The 12358-nt window shown below is 34.0% G+C and overlaps 1 long non-coding RNA gene, 8 other non-coding genes and 2 pseudogenes across 9 annotated transcripts; all 11 read left to right on the forward strand.

The window, feature by feature from the left end:
- Positions 1 to 93: 93 nt before the first annotated feature.
- LOC125963444 (uncharacterized) lies at positions 94 to 4313 on the forward strand. Its single transcript, XR_007475439.1, has 4 exons — positions 94 to 1135; positions 2015 to 2098; positions 3178 to 3263; positions 4089 to 4313. It is a non-coding gene; the product is annotated as an uncharacterized LOC125963444 (long non-coding RNA).
- LOC117200177 (uncharacterized) lies at positions 1460 to 1523 on the forward strand (annotated as a pseudogene).
- Positions 2621 to 2694, forward strand: LOC117200170 (small nucleolar RNA SNORD113/SNORD114 family). The gene has a single exon (XR_004481646.1). It is a non-coding gene; the product is annotated as a small nucleolar RNA SNORD113/SNORD114 family (small nucleolar RNA).
- On the forward strand, positions 3594 to 3665 carry LOC117200340 (small nucleolar RNA SNORD113/SNORD114 family). Its single transcript, XR_004481829.1, has one exon. It is a non-coding gene; the product is annotated as a small nucleolar RNA SNORD113/SNORD114 family (small nucleolar RNA).
- Positions 4314 to 4505: 192 nt separating the features above from the next.
- On the forward strand, positions 4506 to 4580 carry LOC117200344 (small nucleolar RNA SNORD113/SNORD114 family). Its single transcript, XR_004481837.1, has one exon. It is a non-coding gene; the product is annotated as a small nucleolar RNA SNORD113/SNORD114 family (small nucleolar RNA).
- Positions 4581 to 6086: 1506 nt separating this feature from the next.
- On the forward strand, positions 6087 to 6156 carry LOC117200263 (uncharacterized; annotated as a pseudogene).
- An 881-nt stretch (positions 6157 to 7037) lies between these two features.
- On the forward strand, positions 7038 to 7109 carry LOC117200330 (small nucleolar RNA SNORD113/SNORD114 family). The gene has a single exon (XR_004481815.1). It is a non-coding gene; the product is annotated as a small nucleolar RNA SNORD113/SNORD114 family (small nucleolar RNA).
- A 1133-nt stretch (positions 7110 to 8242) lies between these two features.
- LOC117200186 (small nucleolar RNA SNORD113/SNORD114 family) lies at positions 8243 to 8314 on the forward strand. The gene has a single exon (XR_004481664.1). It is a non-coding gene; the product is annotated as a small nucleolar RNA SNORD113/SNORD114 family (small nucleolar RNA).
- Positions 8315 to 10171: 1857 nt separating this feature from the next.
- LOC117200182 (small nucleolar RNA SNORD113/SNORD114 family) lies at positions 10172 to 10247 on the forward strand. The gene has a single exon (XR_004481661.1). It is a non-coding gene; the product is annotated as a small nucleolar RNA SNORD113/SNORD114 family (small nucleolar RNA).
- Positions 10248 to 11782: 1535 nt separating this feature from the next.
- Positions 11783 to 11854, forward strand: LOC117200184 (small nucleolar RNA SNORD113/SNORD114 family). Its single transcript, XR_004481663.1, has one exon. It is a non-coding gene; the product is annotated as a small nucleolar RNA SNORD113/SNORD114 family (small nucleolar RNA).
- Positions 11855 to 12079: 225 nt separating this feature from the next.
- On the forward strand, positions 12080 to 12151 carry LOC117200208 (small nucleolar RNA SNORD113/SNORD114 family). The gene has a single exon (XR_004481691.1). It is a non-coding gene; the product is annotated as a small nucleolar RNA SNORD113/SNORD114 family (small nucleolar RNA).
- Positions 12152 to 12358: the final 207 nt, after the last annotated feature.

The raw sequence follows: 12358 nt of genomic DNA on the forward strand, positions 1-12358 counted from the left end.
TCTGCGGATCAAAGGAGAGAAAGTCTCAATCTCGGTCATCACCTTCTCTGTTTGGTACTTTTCAGAATAGTAGCTCAAGGTGATTTCAGCCTCCGTTGTGATCAAGGCTCTCCTTTTCGGGTTGCTATGGGACAGAGACCCAGGTGAGTAACGGCCAGTGTTCCTCTCTTGGTTTGGGGAATTGGTTTAAGTGTTTTCATTGTATTTTCAAACATAATCGATATATATCAAAGGGTTGATGATGGCCTGTTGATAAATAACCGTGAGAGCTTATGCTGATGAAGTGATAATCTAGAACCTGGAAATTCATTAACCAAGGAGATCTCATGTATGGTGATAATGTTTGGAGAGAAGTTAGGGATATTCGCTGGTCTGGTTCTTGGGTTTTGGGTATTCATGTTTTTCTTTCATTAGTATTAATAATGTAATGATTTAATTGATAGAGATGTACCAATGAATGAACTAAAATTGGACCCAAGGGGACCAACGATGAAGTTGGGTAGAGGATGAGGCATTAATGGGCAAGGAACCATAAGTATCTGGAAGCCTGAGGACCAAGAAGTGTACACACTCTATTTTCTACATTGATTTTGTCCTATGGACACATGTTTGAAATATATAAAGTCATGCTCTTAGTTTGGGTTAATAGATTTTGATTTAGTATTATTAATGGATAAATAATAGAACCATTAAAGATATATAAATAATAGCTTAAGAAGAAAAGGTAAATTATTAGGTACCTATGAAAATATATTGTCAGCCAAGAAATAGTAATGAAGATTGCCAGCACTGATGCCCATTAGGAAATGAATGGATCAATGGTGTCACCTCTTTGACCAAGCATCATACAGATGTGATGATTAAGTGTCAGTTTTATTGATCTGTGTCATTCTCAAGTTTGAGGTTCTTTTTGTTCATAGAAAAATTCTCTAAATTATGAAAAAGTTATAAATTCTTCATGATTTGTGTACTATAAATCTAGAAAGCAAGAATCAATCGCAATACATTTTCCTTTTTTTTAAACATCCGCTGTGCATTGTACTTCTGAAAATGGACATGTTCGAGCTGATTAACCATGATTCCATGGTCATGCACCTTATGATTGCATCGCTGTGTTAGATTCACAGGAACCAATGTGAGTAATAGTCAAATTTCTTGTCTCAGTTTCAGTGATTTTTTTTTTCCTGTGCATTATTCACTGTTTTATTTGAAAGTTCCATACAGAATAAAAGAAGGCCAACTGTAGCTCAGTGATATATATTGAATACTGCTTAGATGAAAAACGGCATCATTATTTTTAAGAAAGATACTCTGCTGTGAGAATGAATTATTTACAGAATAAGGATATAATGACTCTTCTTGGGTTTTGTAAATAAACTGTTTTAAATTATTATTATTGATTTTTCTGAATTAGTCAATAAACCATGTAGAAATGAGTGAAGAAAAAGAGGGACAATATTGGATCGATGATGACTACTGGTGGTGAATGAGTCGTGTACGATGACTGGAAGTCTGATGTCCGATGCAAATGGAATCTAGTCCATTGTCCTATTTGAGTTGATTCTAGAGACACTTGTCTGATATATACAAGGGACTTGTTTTTAGTCTTTATGTTTATGCATTTTCTTTATATTTTATAATTGGGCTAATCAAATAAGCAATAAACAAGCATATAAATAAATAAAGATGAAGGCAGTGAAATATTGTCCAATTATAAACATATGTGGTGATAGAAAAAACAATATTAGTAAATTTGAAAACAGTGAAGTCCAAAGAGAAATAAATGGTACATGAAAAATCTTTGACTAAGAGAAAGATGGACAATTGTAGTAATAATCACTGCTCATTTTCTTGGTCAGCGTCAAGTTTTAAGTTCATTTTCTTAAGAGAAATTGAAATAAATATACTCCAAATTAATGATTGTCTAAACCACTGAAAAATGAAATGCAGAAGCAAGGATCAGTGGAGATTAGTTCTCAATTTTTTGTCATGTGCTCTGCCCTGTACTCCTCAGAATGGATGCCCTTGAGCTGATCTAAGCATCTTGCATGGTCAGGAGCCCTATGGTTGCATCTGTGTTAGGAGGATGGAGAACAATGTGAGTAGTAGTCAGTGTTCGTGTCTTGGATTGAGCCGTATTTTTAAAAAGACACTTACTGTACTGTTAAAAAATATAGTAGAAGTCCAAACTTGCCAAAGTCAAGGAATATGATCATTAATCCATATATGAAACACTGAGCTCAGTTAATGAGAGAGTTGAGTGTCAGGGGAGATGATGGTTTAGATAGATGTTAGGGATATTTAAGGGTCTTACTCATGATTTATTTGTGTGACTTATGTTTATTTATTTATTTTAAAATATTTATTTATTTATTTGGCTATGCCGGGTCTTAGTTGCAGCATTCAGTATCTTTAGTTGCAGCATGCAGGGTCTTTAGTTGAAGCATGTGAGCTCTTAGTTGTGGCATGCAGTATCTAGTTCCCTGACCAGGGATCAAACCCGGGCCCCCTGTATGGGGAGCATGGAGTCTTAACCACTGGACTACCAGGGGAGTCATTTAAATAATAGTGAATTAATCAATAAACAGATGTAGACGATACTGGAGAAAAGAGCCCCTCCTGGACCACTGATGATGACTGGAGGCATAGGAGTCATATATGGTGAATACCATGTGTCTGTAACCCTGATTCCACACAACGCAAAATCTAGCCAATGTTCTGTGATAAATGACCCCATGGGTCGATGTTAGGAAAATACAAGCATCATATTCCATTTTTGGGGTTAGATGTATTAATAACAATAAATCAGTAATTGAGCCCTGAAAAAATGTAAAAAAAAGATGAAAAGAAGAAGGTGAAGCATTGTCCACCAGGATCATATGTGGTCAGGCAAGAAATATTATTAATAAAATAGAAAACATTCATGCCCTTTAAGCAATAAATGAATAAGTGTCTTGCCCTTTTGCTGAAAGGATCATACAGACACTGATAAGTAAGAGTCAACATTGTTGATCTGGGTCAGTCTCAAGTTTAAGGTTTTCTTTTGTTAAGAGAAAAAAATACTACACTATGAAAAATTCATGAATGCTTAAATGAGTAAATGAAATGTGGATAACAAGGATCAATGGAGATAAGGTCTGAAATTTTTTATCATCTTTTCTGCTCTGTACTCCTTAGAATGGGAGCACTTAAGCTGGTTGAAGGATTCTTCTGTGGTCCTGAGAGCTCTGGCTGCATTCACGTGTTAGGACTGTGGAGACCATGTGAGTAATAGACAAATTTTGGCCTTAGTTTCAATATTTTATTTAAGGCTATTGACTGTATTATTGCAAGTTGTGATATATAATCAATGAAATCCAAATAGCCCAGTGTGAAATAATGGGATTAATATGAAGTACTATATTGATTCATTCATAAAATGAAAAATGAGAGTTATTAATGAAAGATGTTGACACGAGAATGATTCTAAATATAAGATATTTCTAAGCTCTTCGGTGGTTCCGATGAATAACCATTTTAAAAATTATAATTACCGAATTATGAATTGACCCATAAATAGTGTGGAAAGGAATGAAGAAAAAGAGATACAGTACTGGATTAATGATGACTACTGGCAGCATGTGAGTCATATACGATGAGTGTGTGTCTGGAACTCTGAGGCCCAATAAAATTAATCTAGTCCATTTTCATTATTTGAAGGTATTCTATAGACAGATGTCAGGAATATACCGAGATCTTGATTTGTTCCTTATGTGTATGCATTTTCATCTATTATTATAATTGGATAAATGAGAGAATCTATAAATAATTATATAAATCAGTAAAGATGAATGCGTGAAGCATTGGCCATTATATAAATATGTGAATGGTATATGACTGTTAACTGTTTTCTAAGGGAATAAAAGTCTTACATAATGTTCATAATCTGGTCAAGGGTCAAACTTGTTCATTTTCTTAAGAGAAATGAATATTCACACCAAATTAATGATTGCCTAAGGATTGATTAAATGAAAGGTAAAAGCAATCAATGATCAGTGGAGAGAATGTCTCAACCATTTTGATCATCTGTTCTTCCCTCTTCTCCTCAGAAGCAACACAGTGGACCTGATTTAAGGACCTTTCCTTGATTGACAGCCTTAGGATAGGATCTGTGTTTTAGGATCCCAGAGATCTATGTGAGTAATAAGCAAATTCTTTCCTTGGTTTGGATGTTTTGTTAAGGGTCTTCATTGTGTTAACAAAAAGAATTAAAAATATTCCAGAAAGTCCAATGTGTCCTTGTAACAAATATGTGATTAATAGAATCACAATGATTAAAGCATTTATGAAAAGTTGTATAATTAATAACAAAGATACATTGATTTGAGAATGACTCAAAATACATATCAGGAATAACAAGGACTTCTTGGCGTTTTGTGAATCATATTGTTTTAAAGTTGTAATTAGTGAATTAATGAATTAACCAATAAATGATATAGAATGAATGAAGAGAAAGTCATCTTTTCTGGATTGATGATGATATATGCTAGCGTGTGAGTCATTGATGACGAATAATACATATCTGGAACGCTGAGGTCCAATACAAAAGAAATGTGGTCTTCTCTTCATGTGTTTTCATTGGTTATGCTAATGAAAGCATCAGTCAACAAATCCGCCGATCCATGGTGTGAAAGTCTCAATCTCGGTCATCACCTTCTCTGTTTGGTACTTTTCAGAATAGAAGCTCAAGGTGAGTTCAGCCTCCATTTTGATCAAGGTTCTCCTTTTCAGGTTGCTATGGGACAGAGACCCAGGTAAGCTATAGCCAGGGATCCTGTCTTGGTTTGGGGAGTTGGTTTAAGTGTTTTCATTGTATTCTTTGAAAGTAGTAAATATAATCAAAAAGTTAACTATGGCCCAATGATAAATATCATATGAGACCTTATGTTGATTAATTGATAATATATAACATTCATATTTATTAATGAATGGTATAATCTATGTTGGTATTAGAGACAAGTCAGGGATATCCAATGGCTAGTTGTTTGGTTTTTGTTACTCAAATATTTATTTTATTATTATAAGTGAAGTAATCATTTAATTGATACAAATATATAAATAAATGAACTAAACATGGGCCCAAATGAATCAATGATGATTAACACATGACCATGGATGACGAAAAATAAGGGTCTGGAACGCTGAGGCCCAACACAGTCCATACTCTTTTTCTTTGTTTATTTCATCCTATGCACAGATGTTAAGAAGTTCAAGTGCTTAGACCGAGGTTAAAAATTAGTAATACAGCAATGAGAGCACCATTAAAAATATGTGGATAATAGATGAAGAAGAACAGTAAATTATTGTCTAATTAGGAATATATATAATGAGGCAAGAAATATTAATAAAAATTGCCAACATTGATGTCCATTATGAAATGGATGGCTCAGGGGTATCACCTCTCTGGCCAAGTATCAAATAGACTTGAACTATTCAGAGTTGATTTTATTGTTCTGAGTCAATCTCAAGTTTGAAGTTGTTCTTTCTGTTAAGAGAAAACAATGTCTGCGTTATAAAAAAGTTATAAATTCCTAAATGACTGGGTAAATGAAATGTAGAATGCAAGAGTCAATGGCAATAAATTTGTTTTTTTTCCTCATTGACTGTGCTTCATATTGTTCAAAATGGACACATTCGCGCTGATGAAGCGTTATTCCGTGGTGATGCACCTTAATGATTGCATCTCTGTGTTAGAAGCACAGAGACCAATGTGAGTAATAGTCAAATTTCTTGTCTTGGTTTCAGTGATTTTTTTTTCCTCTGTGTGTGTATACAGTGTACTATTTGAAAATTCCATGTAGGATGACAGAGGGACAATGCAGCTCAGTGATACAGAAGTTTATGAAACATTAATTGATTAATGCATAGATGAGTAACAGCATATAATTTAAAAAGAGGTACATTGCTGTGAGAATGATCTATTTATAGACAGAAATATCATAACTCTTCTTTGGATTTGTGAATAATAGGGTTTTTAAATTATTATGAGTGACTTACTGAATTAGTCAATAAACAAATAGAAATGAACAAAAAAAGAGACTCAATCGTGGGCCAGTGATGATGATTGTGATGGGAAGAGTCCTGAATGATGAAAACATGGTTGAAACTGAGGTCCAACCCAGATCATAAGTAGTCTATTCCCTGTTTGAAATTATTTCTATAGAGAGATGTCAGGAATATAAAGAAATCATATTCTTATATTGATTTCATAGACTTAGATTTGTTGTTATTAATGGATCTGTGATGGAACCATTAAGCAAGTATAAATAAACATATAAGGAAGAGTAGGGTGAAACATTGTCCAAATTGGAACTTTGTGACAAAAGTTACTGTTAACAAACATTGAAAACACTGATGCCCATTAAATAAATGGCTGAGGGTCACCTATTTGACCCAGTTTGGATAGAAATGCATATGTAAGAGTCAGTTTACTTGTTCTGCCTCAGACTAAAGACTGAGCTTTCTCTTTTAACAAAATAGAAAGTATTGAAAGAAAAAATAATAACTACCTAAATACTGAGTAAATGAAATTTGGAAAATAAGGATCAATGGCAATTAGGTCTGAATATTTTTATCATCTCCTGTGTTCTGTACTCCTCAGAATGAAGGCAATAGAGATGATTTAGCGTCTTTCATGGGCATGAGCTCTGTGCTTGCCTCTGAATAGTAGGAGGATGGAGATTAATGTGAGTAATAGTCGAAGTTCTTTTCTCAGTTTGTTTTTTTATTAAAGTAATTCAATGTATGATTAAGAAATGTGGACTATAAGTAAAGAAGGCGGCTGCATCTCAGTGTTGAGTATTGGTATAAGAATCATTATATTGATTAATGAATATACGGAAAACTGAGAGTGTTAATGAGAGATGTATTAAAGTAAGAATATTCTATATATATTAAAGCTCTTCTTGTTTTTCTAATTGTACTGATAAAATTATTAGTGAATTTGTGATTTACACAATAAAGAAATAGAAATATATTTAGAAAAAAAGGGACAATATTGGATCGATGATGACTACCGGTGGCGTATGAGTCGTGTACGATGAATACATGTCTGGAGCTCTGAAGTCCGATGCAAATGGATTCTAGTCCATTTTCCTGTTTGCAGTGACCTTATAGGCAGTGATTAGGAATACACAAAGATGTTTGTTTTGGTTATTATGACCAGGCATTTTTTTCTATTTTTGTAACTGAATCAATGAAATAGTGAATATACAGATGTGTAAAATTTTAAAAATGATGAATGTGAAGCCTTTTCCAATTATAAAAATATGTGGTTAGGCAAAAATTACTATCATATATTAATACATTAATATTTTTTGAGGGGCTTCCCTGGCGGTCCAGTGGTTAAGAATTCGTTTTCCAATGCAGTGGGTGCGGTTTCGATCCCTGGTCGGGGAGCTAAGATCCCACATGCCTCGTGGCCAAAAAAACAAAACATAAAACAGAAGCAATATTGGAACAAATTCAGTAAAGACTTTAAAAATGGCCCACATCCAAAAAACACCCCCATAATTCTTTTTAAAAAAATTTATTGAAAAGACTTATAACCATTGGGAAAGAAGTGGTATATCACCTCTTTGGCTAGGGGCGATATAGAAAATGACAGGTATTGGTTACTGACTGAGTCAGTTACAACTTTGACATTTGATTTATTAAGGGAAAAAGAGACAAATATTACCATAATTTAGTCAATGCCTCAATTACTGTGCAAATGAATAGTGTGATATTTGGATCAATGGAGAGCGTATATCTCAGTATTTTTATCACCTTGTCTGCTTGTTATTCTTCAGGATGAATGTTCCTGCTATTTCAGCTTCTGCCGTGCTCACTTGTCACACCGCCCCTGTGTCAGGAAGGAAACTAAGATGAGCAATGGGCAAGGTTGTTGTCTTGGACTGGTGGTGCGTTTGAGGGTACTCATGGTGTTATTAAAACGTATTACGTTAATCAAAAACTTACTCATAGTTCAATGATAAATATAAGAAATATTCTTTTGAATAATTGATAATGGATAGGATTGAGGTTGAAAATTGGAAGAGATGGGCCCTTAGTGGGAAATGATTCTGTAAACTGAGGTTAGGGGTATTGAAGAGTCTTATTCTTGGAATATTTAGTGAACCATATATTATTTTTATTATTACCAATTAATTAATGATTTAATCAATACAAATATAGAAATGATGGAAGAAAAGAGACTCAGTGATGGACCAATGATGATGAACGTGACGGGAAGAGTCCTGAACGATGAAAACATGTCTGAAACTCTGAGGTCCAACCCAGACCCTGGTAGTCTCTTCCTTCTGGTGAAACTGTCTCTATAGAGAGATAACAGGAATATAAATAGATCATATCTTTGTATGGATTTCACAGACTTAGATTTGTTATTATTAACGGATCTGTGTTAGAACCTTTAAGCAAATATAAATAAACGTAAGGAAAAATAAGGTGAAGCATTGTCCAAATGTGAATGTGTTTTGTTTGGCAAAAGATACTGTTAACAAACATTGAAAACACTGCTGCCCATTAAATAAATGGGTGAAGGTCACCTCTTGGACCAAAGTTAGATAGAAATGCATCAGTAAAGACAGTTTAATTGTTCTGCCTCAGACTAAAGATTGAGTGTTTTTTCTTTTAACGGGATAAGAGAGAAAGAAAAACTAATAATACCTAACTACTGAGTAAATAAAATGCAGAAAACAAGGATCAGTGGCTATTAGGTCTCAATATTTTTATCATCTTCCGTGTTCTGTACTCCTCAGAATGAAGGCAGTAGAGATGATTTAGCATCTTCCATGGACAGGAGCTCTGGTTGCCTCTGTATAATAGGAGGATGGAGATTTATGTGAGTAACAGTTGAAATTCTCTGTTTTTTTATTAAAGTAATTTACTGTATTATTAAGAAGTGTGGAATATAAGTAAAGAAGGCAGCTACATCTCATTGTTGAGTATTGTTATACAAACTATTATGTTGATTAATGCACATATGGAAAACAATGTATTAAAGAGAGATATATTTAAGTACAAATTATTCTATATACATCAAGGCTTTTCTTGTTTCTTTTTTTTGAGTTGTACTGCCAAAATTATTGGTGAATTTTTTATTTAATCAATAAAAAATAGAAATATATGTAGGAACATAGGAACAATATTGGATCAGTGATGATTTCCGGTCATCATTATGAGTGGTATATGGTGAATATACCAGTATATTCTGGAACTCTGGAGCACTGAGGAACTCTGAGGTACAATATTAAATTAATTGAGTCCATGCTCAACTCGAGAAGGCATCCTATAAACAGATGTCAAGAATAAAGGAGGGGCTTATTTGTGGTCTTCGTGTTCATGGATAGTCATTCTTTTATTGTAATTGGAAAATGCTAGAATCTGTAAATAAATATATAATTAAAAATAAAGATGAATGGAGTAAAACAATTTCCAATTACTGAAATACGTGCTGAGCCAAGAAATACTATTAATGTACCACGGACACCCTGAATTTCAATTAAAAATGAATGGTACCTGACTGTTACCACTTAGGGTAAGGATGGAGGTGCCAAGAGAAGTGATGGACAATCTTCATCATGTAGCGCAGTGTCAAGATCAAAATGGTTCGTTTTCATAAGATTTCACATATCTGCTACATTAGGGATAGCTTACATAACAATGTGAATGTGGAAGCAGGGATGAGTGGATTGTCTCCACCATTTTTATCTTCTGCTTTGTTTTATACTCCTCAGAGTGGACACACTGGACCAGAAATGAGGATTCTTCCTCGAGTGCCAGCCTAGGATGGCATCTTGGTTGTAAGAGCCAGAACACCCATGTGAGCATCATCTAGTTCCTAGTCTGGGGGTGGGTGGATTCTCTAAAAGTAATGACTGTGCTAACAAAATGAGTGAAAGAAAATTAAAGGAGGGCATCTTTATCCCACTGATAAACAAGGAACTGTTGTGAAGCAAAAACCCGATAATAAATATGAGAGAGATATAATGACGTGAGAATGGTTCTAGAGATAGGTGAGTGATATCGAGGCCTCGCTGGATTTTGCAAACCCAAGAGTGCCAAAATTGGCATTAGTGAATTAACGTATGAATCAGTGAACCATATAGAATGAAGAGAAGGTCATCTTTTCTGTATCGATGACGGTAAATGCCAGCGTATGAGTCATCGATGACGAATAATTACGTGTCTGGAACTCTGAGGTCCAATACACAAGAAATGTGGTCTTTCTCTTCATGCGTTTTCATTGGTTATGCTAATTGATTCAATGAAAGCATCAATCAACAAATCTGCCAATCCATGGTGTGAAAGTCTCAATCTCGGTCATCACCTTCTCTGGTACTTTTCAGAATAGAAGCTCAAGGTGATTTCAGCCTGCATTTTGATCAAGGTCCTCCTTTTCAGGTTGCTGTGAGACAGAGACCTGGGTGGGGTCCTGTCTTGGTTTGGGGAATTGGTTCAAGTGTTTTCATTGTATTCTCAAACGTGATAGATATCATCAAAAGGTTAACTATGGCCCAGTGATAAATATGATATGAAACCTTATGTTGATTTATTGATAATATATAACATTGATATTTATTAATGAAAGGTATAATCTATTTTGGTATTAATTAGAGACAAGTCAGGGGTATTCGAGTGTCTTGTTCTTTGTTTTTTGTTAATCATGTATTTATTTTATTATTATCAATGAATAAGAATTTAATTGATACAAATATATAAATGAATGAACTAAAACTAGGTCTCAAATGAACCAGTGATGATTAGCAGATGAGTCATGGATGGCAAATGAAAAAGGTCTGGAACCTTGAGGCCCAAGACATTCCATACTCTAGTTCTTTGTTTATTTCATCCTATGGACAGACGTTATGAATGTTTAAAGTTCAAGTTCTAAGATTGAGTTTTAAAATTATTAATACATCAGTGAGAGTACCTTTAAAGATATAGATAATAGATGAAGAAGAACAGATATATTATTGTCTAATTGTGAACATAAATGGTGAGGAAAGAAATAGTAAGAGAAACTCCCAACACTGGTGCCCATTATGAAATCAGTGGATGAAAGATGTTACCTCTGTGGCTAAGATTCAGATAGACTTGAAGTATTGGAAGTCGATTTTGTTTTTCTGAGTCAGTGTCAAGTATTAGGTTTTTCTTTCTTTCAGGAGAAAACAATGTCTACATTAGAAAAAGCTATACATTCCTAAAGGTCTGGGTAAACGAGACGTAGAATGCAAGAGTCAATGACAATAAATTTTCTTTCCTTTATTTTTCTCATTGACTGTACTTCATATTGTTCAAAATGGACACATTCACGCTGATGAAGCATTATTCTGTGGTGATGCACCTTATGATTGCATTTCTGGGTTAGAAGCACAGAGACCAATGTGAGTACTAGTCAAATTTCTTGTCACAGTTTTGTTGATTTCTGTTTGTTTGTTTGTTTTTGTTTGTGTGTGTATTCATTGTATTGTTTGAATGTTCCATATAGAATAACAGAAGGCCAAGTGTAGCTCAGTGATAACTATTGAATTTTATGACACATTAATTGATTACTGCATCAGTGAAAAACAGCATCTAATTTAAAAAAAGGGATACGTTGATGTGAGAATGATCTATGTACACAATAGGGATATCATGACTCTTCTAAGATTTTGTGAATAATAGGGTTTTTTTAGTTATTATGAGTGCATTACTGAATTAGTCAATGAACAGAATTGAGCAAAGGAAAGAGACTCAATCATGGACCAATGATGATGATCGTTTCGGGAAGAGTCCTAAACGATGAAAACATGTCTGGAACTCTGAGGTCCAATGCAGACATAAGTAGTATGTTTCCTCTGATGAAACTTTTTCTGTTGAGAGGTTTCAGGAATATAAATAGATCATATTCTTGTATTAATGTGTTAAAGTAAGAATAATTCTTTATACATCAAGGCTCTCTTTGTTTTTTTAAAATTGTACTGATTAAAATTATTAGTGAATTTGTGATTTACACAATAAAGAAATAGAAATGTATGTTGAAAAAGATGGACAATATTGGTCTGATGATGACTATCCGTGGCATATCGGTTGTGTACGATGAGTATGTGTCTGGAGCTCTGAGGTCTGATGCAAATGGAATCTAGTCCATTGTCCTGTTTGAAGTGACCTTATAGGCAGTGGTTAGGAATATACAAAGATCTTTGTTTCGGTTATTATTACCGTGCATTTTTTCTATTTTTATAATTGAATCAATGAAATAGTCAATATACGAATGTGTAGAATAAAAAAATGATGAAAGATGAAAGTGAAACCTTTTTCAATTATAAAAATATGT

This window comes from Orcinus orca, chromosome 2 (assembly GCF_937001465.1).
Source record: "Orcinus orca chromosome 2, mOrcOrc1.1, whole genome shotgun sequence".
NCBI classification, from domain to species: Eukaryota; Metazoa; Chordata; class Mammalia; order Artiodactyla; family Delphinidae; genus Orcinus; species Orcinus orca.